Genomic DNA, 16,068 nt, shown 5'->3' with positions numbered 1-16,068 from the left:
TAATGATTAATAGCTACCTGCGCCCAGCTTTAGCCTAACAGATTCAACTTCAAAGGGGTTGGTGGGGGGGGGGGGGGGGATAAAGCAACATGTCATAAATGGTAGCAGGAGTAATCATTATTATTATTATTATTATTATTATTATTATTATTATTATTACTTGCAAAGCTACAACCCTAGTTGGAGAAGCAGGATGCTATAAGCCCAAGGGCTCAAGCAGGGAAAATAGCCCAGTGAGGAGAGGAAAAGAGGGAAAATAAAATATCTTATGAACAGTAACATTAAAATAAATATTTCCTAAATAAACTGTAAAACAAAACAAGAGGAAGAGAAATAAGATAGAATAGTGTGGCCGAGCGTACCCTCAAGCAAGAGAACTCTAACCCAAGACAGTGGAAGACCATGTTACAGAGGCTATGGCACTACCCAAGACTAGAAATCAATGGTTTTGATTTAGGAGTATCCTTCTCCTAGAAGAGCTGCTTACCATACCTAGAGTCTTTTCTACCCTTACCAAGAGGAAATTAGCCACTGAACAATTACAGTGCAGTAGTTAACCCCTTGGGTCAAGAAGAATTGTGTGATGATCACAGCGTTGGCAAATAACCTATCAGTAATCTCCAACATACAAAGAAAAGAGAGCATGTGTTCTTTTTCTTGACCTCACTTTACTGGAAACCATAAAAGAATTTTCCCCTTGATGAAAAAATTAAAACTATAAATCAAATAAATCTTTCGAACGATAATAAAAATGGATTTCTTCCCAATACCAGAAATTGCAATAAACGGAAAATTTCCAGAAATCTGTTGGTAAAACTTTATTTGATTTCTAAAATTCACTTGATCAAAATTGTAAAAAAAAAAAAACTTCAGCTTTCATCCAGAGCTTTATGAAGTAAAAATGTGGCAACTTACTGTCATGTCCTAATGAGAGAGAGAGAGAGAGAGAGAGAGAGAGAGAGAGAGAGAGAGAGAGAGAGAGAGAGAATATTACCTATCATTGTCAAAACAAGGCACAATAAAGAAAGTAAAAAAAAAAAAGAGACAACGACAGCCTCAATTATAAACTAACGTCACAACAGTGGTCATGTAGAGAGAGAGAGAGAGAGAGAGAGAGAGAGAGAGAGAGAGAGAGAGAGAGAGAGGGGAGATGTAACAGAGAATTTATTCACGCGATGATGACAATATCTACATCAGTTTACACAGCAGACCTGGCTGATTAAATCTCGTTAGGATTCATATGATTTAAATTCTCGGAATAAATTGCAGCATTAATCTGACTAAATAACGCTGGCAAGCAGTTAAAACGCTAACAGATCCCTTCTGTCCACGAACACCAGCGTCATTGTAAAAGACTAAACTTTAATTAATCAAAATCGATATGTCAACATGAATGCGTCCTCAAAAATTAAATTGATCTAACTCGCATGGCTTTATATAAAATAAATAATTACGATTCAAGTACCTTTAAAATTCCACAATTAAATTTGTTTCAATTGCACCGATGATAGGAAGGTAGATGGTAGAAGCATGATCGAATTTCTACGCTTGTTTCACCTTTCCACATTTGTACAATCTACCAACCGGAAAACAAACATCCTCAGAACGTGCCCAACGACAGTTGCAGAGACGAACTTTGCCTCTTCTATATGCTAAAAGAAAGAAATATACATATATATATTTTTTTATGTTATACAGAGAAACGTCCATTGCTATGCCCGACGTGACATCTACAGAGAATACCAGAAAGAAACATTTTCAGTCTTCCTCTTTTATTCAAGCTCTGTAGTGTCTTCCATTATGGTGATGTATTTTTTCCTCTGTTGATAATCCTAGCATCAACTTTAAGAAAAGGTGTGAATTTTATTTTATTAAATAGGTGGACATTATTACAACAAAGATTACCGAAGACTTAAAATTTCTTAAAACAGGTCCCTTTTATGAAAAAAACACATTATAACAAATCATTTAGCTTAAACAAAGTAGTCATAAACTAAAACATTTCTTCACAACATTTTAACAATCCAATTAAAATGATTAATCATAGCAATTATGTTGCCTTTATTGTCAAGAGTGTAGAACATAATACATGAAAAGTTCCGGTGTTTGAACGCGCGTTTGCTATCAATATGCAAACATGATTTTGAAAGAACTCGTTATTAAATGCACGCTCCCTAAGTACTTTTAATCAAATTTCAATTAAGAAGAGGAAGAAAAGGGAAAAAAAACAAATAAAAAATTATAAAAACGTATTTCCGACTTTAATAGAAGACATCTGACCTTATGGACATGATTTGGGCTGTCATTGCATATTCCCTTCATGCTAATGTCTTCATAGTAGGACACACAAATAATTTCTTCATTTTCGTGAGCGAGAGAGAGAGAGAGAGAGAGAGAGAGAGACGAGAGAGAGAGAGAGAGAGAGAGAGAGAGAGTCATGTCTTGATTGATAAAGCATGATAAAATAAGGAGTCAATTAATGAGAAATAAGATAAACCCAAAGTCTGAAGGTTTACTGCAAATCAAACCCAAGTTAAGGAAATGGAACTTTTGATTCATCACACGATAAGGTCGTTCAAATAAATTCCATCCGTTCAGGTGGTTACAACTGAAAATTTCGAGAACTTAAGTTTACTATAATATACAAATCTTAAACTTAATAAAACAAAAGAATAGGTGCTAACCAAAATATAACTGCAATATTTGATCCAAATAAATCTGACAGAACTGTTACGAAGTAAATTTTCCAATATATATAGAGAGGGGAAGCTCTTATTCCCTGTATAGAAAAAGAAAGACTCCATTTTCCTACAGAAATTCTGGACGAACGTAGTCCATTAGATAATGGACACCAGCAGGAACACATCGAAGCAAGGTAAGGTAGAAACCTCTCTAGTAAAAACAAGGAAATGGTGTGCACTACACTCGGGTAAACAGAGACATGAAACCGACCAGGTCAAAAGCTCCCCTAATTGTGTAGGTGTCTCCATTTTATGTCTTGAAATGGAAAATTATTTGGTTCTAGCCGCACAGTGTCGGCTCCATTAGATGTTCTGGAAATCTATTTTGGGTACATTTTTCATGTAATGTTTCAAGTCACATTGGGTATATTTTCGGATATGCCCGAAATTCATGACATGCTATATTCATAAACAGTACAAACAATAAAGATTAACATTGAAATTCACGCAGAGCAGCTCTTAAATGTATGGAAAGCAGTTCTGATAGCATACAGAGTAAATTTTAAATTTACGCTGAGAAGAATTATCATCTATTTACGGAAAGCTGAGTCAAACCTCATTACACACAATTTCATGTTGAAAACAAAGATCCGACAAAAGCAAACTTCTACCATCAAACCAGAGTAGCAAGCAACAAAAACTGCGTAAGGGAAAGAACACCCACACTTCAATGAAAGAGACACGGGGTCCGAGTCACACAGACAGCAATCATACTTTAACTTGTTGAAAGTCATCTCCAGAATGTAATTGAAAGTCTGGATCCCACGTCTCCGCTGTAGGCATATAAATCGATGGTTCAGTGACAAGAAAAGTGAAGGAAAAATATAAAAGTGTGACGGACGACATGACTTAAATGCTATTCGATTCACTAAAAGTAATTGTGTATACAACTCACGGCAGTAAACGGGAAATAAATGTTTAAATAACGGCTTAACTTTCACATCAGTGAAGCCAATTGCTATACATTAAAATAGAAGTAAATGGAGTAAGTGAAAAAAATGGAAAAAGATCCAGCTCTCAAAAATAGACAGCTATCGAAAATCACCAGAACGTGAGATTCAAGCGGAAATGAAAAACGTTGTGATGAAAAAAAAAAAAAGAAAAAAAAAAATGGTAGAGGATATGAATTCGACACAAGATGGCAGCATTATCACTGAGGAACCATCCAGCAAAAGTTTAAATTATTTTTAAATGCTAATCCCCAGTAACAGATAGATACAGTATATCATTATCGAGCGAAAGGTCATTATTATCGATATTGCAAACTGCGAACCTTAATTGAAGGGTAGTATTCCTTGTTATTTTATTTCCAATATTTCTTGTGATTATATTGCCATGACTCCTCTGCTTTGAAGCACAACTTTTTAATGAAATAAATGTAATTCCAATTATTCAAAATGATTTAACGAAAATTATAAATTATAGAGTATCTAAGCCATAGTTCATAAATTAACGCACTAGGAATGATAATTATAATTAATCAAATCTCTTTGCGTGAAACCATCATTTTTTTTTCAATAATCATACAGTGACTAATCACAGTATGAAAGATAAAAGTTATATCGTAAGCAATCGCTATACGCCTTAACACGCATTTGCTTGGATACATGCAACTGCGTACATGCACTTGCAATTGTACTTTTCTTTTGAACGCTTAAATAAACTGCAAAAATTTTAAATCATTACCGAAGAAAATTTGATTTAAATTAAAAAATCATTGTGCAGTCACATGGTAGGAAATATAAGCAACCAACACACGACTAGAGAGAGAGAGAGAGAGAGAGAGAGAGAGAGAGAGAGAGAGAGAGAGAGAGAATTATCTCTGAGCATAAAGTCACTAGGTACGAGTGGACATGAAATACAAAACCTTCAATGTCAAGTTAATATCATACAGGATGGATAACTCATAATGAAAGTCAAGTTACATTAAGTTAAATACAAATGTCAATGACGAGAACCTTACTTAATATTATGAAGCTTAGCTTTAATGATCTTCACCGTGAAGTCTTACACTTAATATGAAATAAACTTCCACCTCTGAAAATCAGCACAATAGCTTTCACGTCAAGAAAATCTTATTCGCCCAATCAAGATGAAAATCCAAGTTCCCCGTTTGCTTAGGATCCAAGATTATCTCATCCTTAATGACCTTTCCATGATTAAGACTTATATATAAAAAAATAATATCTGAGCCACAAAAGAAAAAAAGAATAATCTGAAAATGTTTTTATATGTTAGTAAAATTTAATTGCTCCATTTATCTACAATCACTGAATATTGTAATGTCAAGAACAAATGTTAAGTGTCGTGACATTCAACCATTAAAAACTTACTGACGGACAAAGTACACATATAATTATTAGCCTAAATTTAAAATATTAAAAGCACTAGTAGACATAATGTATACCATCATCATCATTTGTATTTACTCTAGAATTCATAAAAAAAGTTTTACGTACTTAACATTTAAGATTTTATTTTTAATGTAGACGTTGTTCAAGGATTATATTTGTTACCGAATCCAGAACGCGAACAACTGAACGTTATTCCTAAAAAGGACATCTCTCAAAATGATTTTCGTAATGATGGGGTTCTTAAGAGATGAATTGAACAGTAATGTGCTATAAATTATGCTATTGGGAAACGTGCACGTATTCTAGTGTAAGTCATGTTAATATTATCTCATTTTCATATATTTGTCAGTATATGTATAGGACTTTAAAACTGCTATCTTATGACTTACAATTTCTGTTTTATATATATATATATATATATATATATATATATTATATATATATATGTATGTATATATATATATATATATATATAAATAGTCATTTATATAATACATATGGATACATAGATAGATAGATAGATAGATAGATAGAGTCTGGACTCCACAAACTGTCTGTAGCGTCTTGATATCCGGCTAAAGAAAAAAGGAAGACCAACGAAGATATCGCCGATCTGTCATATTTGTTTTTAAGAAGTTGAAGAGAAAAAAAAGAGAGAAGAGGATCGTCAGCAAATGTGACTGGTGAGAGAGAGAGAGAGAGAGAGAGAGAGAGAGAGAGAGAGAGAGATTGGAAGGAGGCCAAGGTAACCCAACAAAAAGAAGCAAGCAATTGCAGATTCAAGTCACAGAGAGCCGATACTATGTCATACACTATTATAAAAGGAAACATGTCCAGGTTGCAATCTGTTTGTGTGTGCCTAAAGGCCTTCACAATAACCTGCCTTTGGCAGAAAATATATATATATTTCCGGTTTAGCCAGAATGCAATTTTCTTCCCATTAGCGATTTTCAATGATTTGTACTCTTATTCGAAAATCGTCTAAAGCACAGGGTATAATACAAATAAACCTCAAAACCTACATTAAAATGTAGTTTGTTTTGTCATTTGAGAACATCCATAAAAGAAGGTAATAGAAAAGAAGCAATTGCCAATTACAGATTTCCAAATCTTTATTATGGGTTTTCTTAACTCTCTATATACTTGTTTTCTCAAGGTACTGTAAATTTAATGGTTGCTTTAAGTACTGAAAAAACTGCAACTTAAAAATGAAAAACATCTAGCATATAAAAATTGCAAAAAAAATAAAAATAAAAAATATTATGGCAATTGCATTTTTGTCCTGAATAATCTATGCATGAAGTCTTTGTATTTACGAAATAATGACATTGCATGCACAAAAGAATTTATCTGTTGTAAATTTATTCAGTAAATTATGATTAATTATCTAACGAGGATTACCGTTGCATAATACGTTGTAACGCAGTGAGTAAAGTTGAATAAATGATATGTGTATTTCCTTAAGGTCGTTGAAGACTCCTTTATTATTAATTCTGGCTGAGAGGGCAAAACTCCTTCCTTTGACAACAGAAAAAACATCCTCGGTTAGACTATGACTGATTTTTTTCAACTTACAAAACTCTTTAATGAATATATTATTAATATAATGACAACAAATTCTTCATCTAAATCAACATTATGCGTTACCTGGAATCTAATTGGATATTCTATTAGTGGAGACTTTCTCTTTGATTAAATGCAGATGATAGTGAGTTTTTTATTCCAGTAAGATAAAAACTATAAATGTAAAAATCTACAATCAACCATTCACTCAATTAGCATGTCATATATTATGTAGCCCGCCACCACAGTTCTTCATTAACATAACTCACTTACCCTTATGATCTACTGCGTGTCTTTCACCATTATTTCTGGGTATACATTTTTACGAACCAGAGACCTTTAATGTCAGTTAGTTATAGTAAAACTATCTATTTCTAGGAGAAATTGCATTTAGTCATTTATTTATTTATTTCTCTCTCACTCTCTCTCTCTCTCTCTCTCTCTCTCTCTCTCTCTCTCTCTCTCTCTCTCTCTCTCTCTCTCTCTCTCTGTATATATATAGATATATATATATATATATATATATGTATATATAAATATATATATATATATATATATATATATATATATATATATACATATATATATATACATATATATTTGTATGTATGTAAGAGTGCATAATGTAATCTGAAGTAGATATCATCTACCGAAATACAAGATGAGCTAATTATGCAAATGGCAAAATATATCCAGATGAAACCCTCGACCTTTATTTTACATAAGCCACTCACAATTTACATGAAGCTGTCAATTATGCAATAGCCCAGACATGATGATGAATTTTCATCTAAAAGAATTATCAGATCACACAGACACAGATGAATACATATCATCATTATCATCAATATCAGCCGTTGCTATTCCACTGTAGAAGAAAGGCCTCAGACATGCCCTTCTATCCGCGCCTGTTTATGGGCTTTGCATGTCAGTCTATACTCGTGTATTTGCTTAGCTCGTCAATCCATCGTGTTCTCTTCTCTTGCATTGTTTACAATCTCTAGAGACCCATTTTATTATTCATCTTGTCCATCTGTTTTCTGTCATTCTCATTTTATGTACTGCCCATGGTTTTATATATGTATGTATATATATATATATATATATATATATGTATATATATATATATATACAGTATATATATATATATATATATATATATGTATATATATAAAAGAGTATAGCACTGGATTCGATTTTGCATTTTTTAGTGTTTTCTTCAATCCAGACCTGGCCCTACCTGTCGATCCGACTATAAATGTGTACTAGTGAAAGTGGGCAAAAGATCTATTAAAACTAAGAGGTTAACGCACGCCTGTCCACGCGCGCGCACACACCAACAAACACATATATGTAACTATATATTATATATATATATATATATATATATATTTACATACATATATAAATATTATACACATATATATATATATATATATATATATATATATATATATATATATATATATATATATATATGCAATACATTTGCGAAGCAATGTAATTATCGGGGTCAATATCTTTCTCTCTCTCAGTGTATAATAAGGCTCTATCGTCACAGGCGGTCTTCAGTGATATTTAGTAATCATCAAAGATAGTTTTCCTGTTTACCTGGTTATTAGTATAGCACTAATTACTGTTGTCATAACATCAAACAGCAATTTTCTGGTAAGGTTAAGTGCCAGGTTCGCAACGGACCAATTGTCGGAATAACATGTAATGTCACTTGGTGCTTCCATGGTTTTAACGTATAATAATATAAAACTGAGTTGCCAGAATGATTTACCCATGTCACTTTCGTTACTGGCCACCTGGAATCTTTAAAACAATATTATTTTTGAGCTTGCGATATCAAGCCTTCTTTATCACATTCGCTGACGTCAAATATTCTACATGCTCAGCTGACTAAATTTTTACAGAATTTTCATTCAGTTGGAAATCTTTAAAAAAAAATAAATTCCCAATCCTCAAGCTGACATAACTAAACTTTTTTTATTATCCACCTTGCAATAATGATACTTTATTCATGTTCAGTTAACAACACAAACTTCATAATATTTCATAAAACGACATAAAAGTTCACGAAACAACAATGCGATGACTGCAGTGCTCCCGACAACATTATTATGTTTCAGCGACTTCACAATTTCAGCTGTCAGCATTAAACTTTCAGGCGTTTTTCAACCATTAATATTACAATGGTATAATCTACAATATTCTAAAAATGTAATTTCATCTTTATAACAATTTTTATCATTATCATCATTACTAGCATTCATATCATCAATGTTAACATTACCATTATCCCCCTCATTATTATTATTGTTGTCATTCTTAATATTATTTCTAACAAAAAATCAACATTAATAGAAACTTCGAGTTTTCTCTTGTTCCTCCAACTATCTGTCTGTCTATCTATCTATCTATCTATCTATCTATCTATGCGTTTGTTTGTCTTACTGAACGTAAATACATGACACCCTTTCTATAACTATCTCTCCATCTACTTGCCTTTCCTAAACGTAATGGAGATAAATGTTGATTGCCTTTACGACAGACCGCCACAAGACAGGCAGGACACTTAAACCACTTAGCCATAATATATCATCCGCGAAATCTTTGTCTGACAGTCAGACAGAAGTGTGTCCGATACAAGATGAAGGTCTTTGAGTCTGTCTGTTGGTCTGTCTTTCATCAATGGGACAACGGACAAGTCACTTTATTATTTCCAGAATCTTAATCATTTGTTAATTACTTTACTCTATTAATTAAGTACTTACGCATAGTTAAGGGTAAATAGACCAATGAATGACAATTTATTTTTGCTTGATAATGAGGTATGTACGTCTAATTAATAACAAATTTGCTTAGGCCTGGTAAATTATAACCAAGAATGAATAATTATATACATACACTTCATACAAGGATAAACATGCTTGTTTTATATTTAAGCAAAGAGTGAAAGATGCAAATCTGAAATTAGGACACTACATATCAGAGACATCCTCCATTTGGAAATGAAGCTCAAAATAGAATCTAATAAATGGAGATATAACGATTAATGGATACTGAAGTGATTTCTCTTTCCGTCCAAACGCCACTTCCTGTGTAAGACGCTGATGAATACTGTGATGAACGAACAGTTTGAAAAAGTCAAGAGAAAAATGTCATAAAATCACTTTCATAATATCTGAAAATGTACTAGTTGATTGTATAAAATCGTTATAAACATTACTTCATTGTAGTAAAACATCATTGCAGGGAGAGCTGTAATGACAAAAAAACAGGCGACTCATTGTCTAAAAAGAGCGATTTAACTAACCATGAAAGTAAAATATCTCAACATAAACTATTAAGCTAGGCAAATATGAGAAAATAATGAGAGGACTCTTATAAACAAAGAAAAACTCTATAAAAAAAAAAAGGAACGAAAAATTCTGTAAATTTCCACTGGACGATTATCTAAAAATGGTTTCCAAAGGACCGTCATCCTACGCGTATAATGAGGTGAGTAACTTTTACCTCCTGAAAGTCTTTCTTATTTCCTTTTGAAGTCTTTTTATTTCTTTTAAAGTCTTTATTTCGTTTCAAAGTCTTTTTATTTCTTTTAAAGTCTTTATTTCGTTTCAAAGTCATTTTATTTCTTTTTGAAGTCTTCTTATTTCCTTTTGAAGTATTTCTTATTTCTTTTTGAAGTCTTTCTTATTTCCTTTTGAAGTGGAGTCTTTTTTTTATTTCTTTTAAAGTCTTTTTTATTTCTTTTAAAGTCTTTTTTATTTCTTTTAAAGTCATTATTTAATTTGAAAGTCTATTTCTTTTTGAAGTCTTTTCTTATTTCCTTTGGAAGTCTTTTTATTTCATTGAAAATCTTTCTTATTTTCTTCTCAAGTCTTTCTTATTTCCTCCTGATGTCTTCATTATTACCTCCTGCTTTCCTTACCAACCTCCAGAAGTCTTTCTTACATCCTTATTAAATCTTCCTTATTTCCTTCTGAAGTCTTCCTCATTTCCCTTTGAAGCCTTTCTTATTTGTTTTTAAGACTTTATATTGTCCTGAAGTCTTTCTTACTCCGTCCAAAAGTCTTTCTTATTTTCTCCATTAGTTTTTCTTACTTCATTCTTTAGCCTTTTTAATTTCCTCCTGAAGTCTATTATTACCCCCAATACTATTTCGTACTGCCTTCTGAAGTCTCTTATTTCCTTTTGAAGTTTTTCTTATTTCCTCCAGAAATCTTTCTTATTTCCTTCAAAAATCCTTATTATCTCCTCCATAAATCCTTATAAGACTCCTCTTTCATCCACAGCCAATCCTAGAATTCTGTCCTTATAAAATTTCGGGTTCTGCCGCTGTTATTGTTGCCATTGTTGGCCTTATCAAAATAGCCACCGTGACGTCACAAGAAAAAAGGTTAGCTGCCTGAGTCCTTTGATGCTGTAACAATAGAACTTTTGTTCAGTTCGATGGCAAAGGCTGACTTGAGGACCAGAGCACGGCCATGCGCTATGCACACGAATGACAAGTTTAAGATAACAGTAAACTGCTAGCTTGTGAATTATATTCATCTCCTACACACAGGCCAACGCGCAGAATATTTTATATTCTATATATATATATATATATATATATATATATATATATATATATATATATATATATATATATATATATATATATATTTATATATATATATATATATATATATATATATATATATATATATTATATATATATATATATATATATATATATATATATATATATACAGTACATACATATATAGCGTATATACATGTGCAATAGATATATAATCTATCATTAAGACAGGGATTTAATAATGTATACCAATAAAAGAATGCTGTAAGACACGTAGATGATAATCGAAGCTAGAAAGAAAAATACTCTTGCTTTCCTTGAATTCCTTGTTGAGAAACAACAAACCCAGTATGACACATCAGTTTTATGAAATTTACAAATGATGCATGGTGCCTCCATGCACGGCGATGTGTCCAGACTTAAACAAGAGGTTCTTCTGGTACTTATATCAGGAGGGTCTTCTCTCTCCCACTACAGTAGTTGGAAAGCTATCCATGAAGAATTAGAACGCACCAGACATGTTCACGAACAATAGATATTCAAGCAACATAATAAATGAAATGATATGGAAGAAAATGGATGAATGTAGCACACAGGACCAGGAATCAAATAAACATAAGTAAGACATAGTTCTCTTTCACGATGTAGATTATGGGATGGCCTAAAGACAAGAAGGCACCAGTTGAAAAAGCGAATGCTTACAATATACAGCAAGCCAAATTTGATAAATGCCCTTGTAATGAAAACACAGCCATGTCTCCAGAGTACCCAAGGAGTCTAACACCAATGTAGTTTACAAAATCAAGGGCTCTGAAAGAGAGTATAAGTCCCTCAACCAAAGGTACATTGGCCACTCTAACGCGCAGGAGGAGACTTCAAGCTCACTGCAATAATAGGGCCACACACCATTAGGCCATCTTCTAGGCATCACTCTACATCAGACTACCATCAGATCCCACAGCCTAAGGAATAGTGGAACGTTTCTATTGTATCCTCAAAGAAGCTCCAGTTGGTTTCCAAACTTTCCCTTGTTCCTACAGTTGTAAATAGGGGGTATTAATGCTTGGAGTCGAGACAAAAGGGTGGGGACAAGCAATCTTACCACTATGGACTTGCTGAGACGCCAGAAGGCTAAATTCTTCAATGAAAAAGAAGAGTATGGTGATTTGCATATGCATTTATATATATATATATATATATATATATATATATATATATATATGTGTGTGTGTGTGTGTGTGCGTGTGCGCGTGCGTGCTTTTATATACTGTACACACTTGATCTGATAGATGACCTTAAGTGATTATATTTATAATACTGTGCATAAACAAAGAAGGAGGCTAGCAAAGAAACTAGCACACTTTCGAACAAAGCGATGAAAGCATAAAAAGAAGGTACCGATAAATGAGGGAGGCTAATAAGAAGTAACAGGATAAAGGCTATCCATCCATTTCATCAACCAGGGAAATGAGATCCACTAATATGACATGGACCCAATGCAATTAAATAGGGTAAAGGCGAGGCTTCCGAAGATTCAACAGCTCGAAACCCCCACAGGAATCCGTTTCAAGGGTTTAGAGGTTCGACTTCATTAAAGGAGAAGATTTGGTTTCACGTCGAGTGCGTTTGGTCTTCTGGAGGGGGGGGGGGGGGGGTTCCCTGAGGTTTTTCGAAGGGTTGTTGAACATATTGAAAAATATTTCCATTTTTTTTTTTAAAGGTTTACGAAGGAATTCAAGGGGAATGGCACTAATTTTGGTTAGGCGCCATGTTCCTGAAGTCTTCAGCAACTTCAGGCTGATATGTCGCTTCATTGATTTTTTCATGCATTGGAAGGTCAATATTTTCGGAGAATTCAAGGCGTTGGTTTGATCATTTACCAGATTCTACATCACATTTTCCACAGGCTGTAGTTCTCAAAACAACTTTAGTTGGGAAAAATCTCCACTCTTTTTGTTAGGCTTACTATGGTAGGTTCTATGCCGTTTATGACATAGGGTATAAAATAACGTTCATATAATTCAATGTAGTAAGTGTATGACGGTATTCTAAGAGTAAGGATATATTTGATTCTCCCATAGAAAATTAAGATTCTCTCTCTCTCTCTCTCTCTCTCTCTCTCTCTCTCTCTCTCTCTCTCTCTCTCTCTCTCTCTCTCTCTGTGTGTTCCCAACACCTCTTTATCAGTACATATATGTAAGCATAATGTACATATGGCACGCTCGCAAACATTTGGTAAAGACGCCACTAACTGATCGATATTAGACCCAATTCCCACTAAAATACATTTCGTAGATAAATTCTCTAGAAACATATCACTAAATTGTCTCTCACAATTTGTTCTGGTTTCAAAAAAGGAATGAGAAACATTCGTTAAATGGAGCTTGGGTGTGTGTATGTGTGTGTGTTCTGCTCACGTGCGCGCGCGCGCATGTTTGTATGTGTGTGAGAGAAATGAATTTGGAGCAAATATTGCTCAAGTCAATCTATCACCTTTATCGAGTGACCTCTCTCTCTCTCTCTCTCTCTCTCTCTCTCTCTCTCTCTCTCTCTCTCTCTCTCTCTCATATAATAATTTCCAGTATAAACTCCTTCTAAAGTTTACTTGTCTATTCATTTTATAGATATTTCCAAAGGAATCAAAAAACGGACAATTACTATGAGATTGTTATTCAAACAAATGTTGACATCATGTAAAAGAAAAACTATACGCAAAAAGAATGTTGTCACTTGTATACAGAACAAAGCGGCCCCGTATAGATTTCCACATTTCTTTTTTTATCGACCATACAGTTGGATTTTCAACTGCGAAATGTCTAGCAGACGTCAGCAGGAGTTTCCAATTTAATTGGTGTGACTGCGGACACGAGGTGTGTCGCAGCTGATGGATCTTGAAGACGTTCACTTCACCTGTCCCCAAATGATTTTTCTTTTAAGAAAACATCTGAATTTTGTAAGAAAGAATATAATATTTCAACACTGTACTCATTGCTTACATCATCAAGAGAGCTGGGTGCACTATATTACTGAGAAGGCTTAAATAGTGCCATTTCCTCTTGAGGTCATACACAGATCTTATCATAGTTCAGCATTATTAAAAATATCGTTCTTAATTTGTTCAAAGATTTATACCTGTTGATTCAGGTAACTCAGGACGTGACCGATCAGGAAGATTATTTCCAGCAAAACACAGAACCACATACCGATATAAACCATTGTCTTTGAAAATACCTTGAACAGTGACAATCTAAATGGAATTGCAATGACCTTTAACAAACAGATCATGAAGATGACCTTCAATTCTTCCCTGTATGCGTATTGAATTTATTTCAGCATAAAGTTATGAGAGGTTTAAGAGTAATAGGGGTTTACACTTGATTCCAAATCTGCTGTTTTTGTTACCACAATTCAAGGCATTGACTGTTCATGTTTTCCACTCTTCCACTTGAATAGCTCCTACCAATCTACTCCAATCCAAACTTATTTTATATTGATTTAATACAAAATAAATAAAAAAAAAAAAAGTGTGGCATTTCGAATAACATTATACCTATCAACCAACTCTGTTTTCATGAGGGATGATATATTGCTGCAATATGTAGTAGAAAATATCACTGACATTTTCGTTTCCCCGAAAAAGAGCCTAAGTTTGATGTCATAAGGGCTACGAATTCTTTCCATTTTTTATCTTCATTAAATCTATTCCATACCATAAAATATTGAAAAAATTATTTTACTTTATAGCTTTCAAGATTAACCAAAATTTAATTATAAACATTCTAAAATACAACACTTTATCTACAGTGCGTGAGTGCTTGCGTGAGAGAGAGAGAGAGAGAGAGAGAGAGAGAGAGAGAGAGAGAGAGAGAGAGAGAGAGAGAGAGAGAGAGCGAATAGGCTTATAGGAAGATATATTTTTCTTTTTATGCTCCTCTTAAGAGTAACATAAGGTACATATATAATCAAAAGAATGGAAAAACACGATGTTCCTTTAGATACTAGCAGTATATTAAGTATATTCTCACGCAAAGCAATACCTACCTATGATGCAAACCCCTTGAACAAGCCCCACATAATTCGCCGTTTAATCTACATAAAAATGACGCCTAAAACTGAGCAGAGTAACAGGCAATCATATGCATGAGAAATAAGGGAGCCCAAAGTTCCGTGGGAAAGATGAATATGGTCATAGGGAGGATCTCGCTTTGTGGAAACAATTGTACTTCGGAAAGACCCCATCAGCCTTTTTGAGGGGGAGTGGGTAAATGTATACTTCGAGAGGAAAGAATGAAAGTCTGAGAGAATATGTTTATAATTCGAAAAGGAAGGGTATAAATTATTATTATCAAAATCATTAAAATTATAATTATTTTTAAATTATCAAAATTGTGATTATTATTAAGATTATAATATCTATCAAAATTATCATTTCTATTGAAATGTATGCTTCGAAAGGGAAGGATGAAAGTCATATTTGTACTTCCAAGGGAATGACGAAACTCTGACTGGATAAATGTACACTTGCAAAGGGAAAGATGATAGTCTGACTGGGTATATCAATACCTTTTAATTAATTGAAAAGATGAACTTCTGAGTGGATAAATATACCTCGTATACTTCCAAAGTGATGGATGAAAGCCTTAGCAGATAACTGTATATTTCGAAAGGGAAGGAAGAATATCTCAGTTGATAAATGTATAATTTAAAAAAAATCAGTCTGAGTGGATAAACGTATAATTTAAAAGGGAAGATGAATGTCTCAGTGGATATAGGGATTTATTAAATATATATTTCCCCAGAAAAAATAAAAGTTCTG

At 33.3% G+C, this 16,068-nt stretch overlaps 1 protein-coding gene across 1 annotated transcript in view; it reads right to left on the bottom strand.

The window, feature by feature from the left end:
• Positions 1-16,068, bottom strand: part of sei (seizure) — a 337,340-nt gene that overhangs the window by 266,556 nt on the left and 54,716 nt on the right. The window lies entirely within an intron of this gene.

Source organism: Palaemon carinicauda, chromosome 26 (assembly GCF_036898095.1).
Source record: "Palaemon carinicauda isolate YSFRI2023 chromosome 26, ASM3689809v2, whole genome shotgun sequence".
In the NCBI taxonomy this organism is placed as follows: domain Eukaryota; kingdom Metazoa; phylum Arthropoda; class Malacostraca; order Decapoda; family Palaemonidae; genus Palaemon; species Palaemon carinicauda.
The sequence above is the reverse complement of the archived record's forward strand: the minus strand, read 5'-3'. Positions and strand labels throughout refer to the sequence as shown.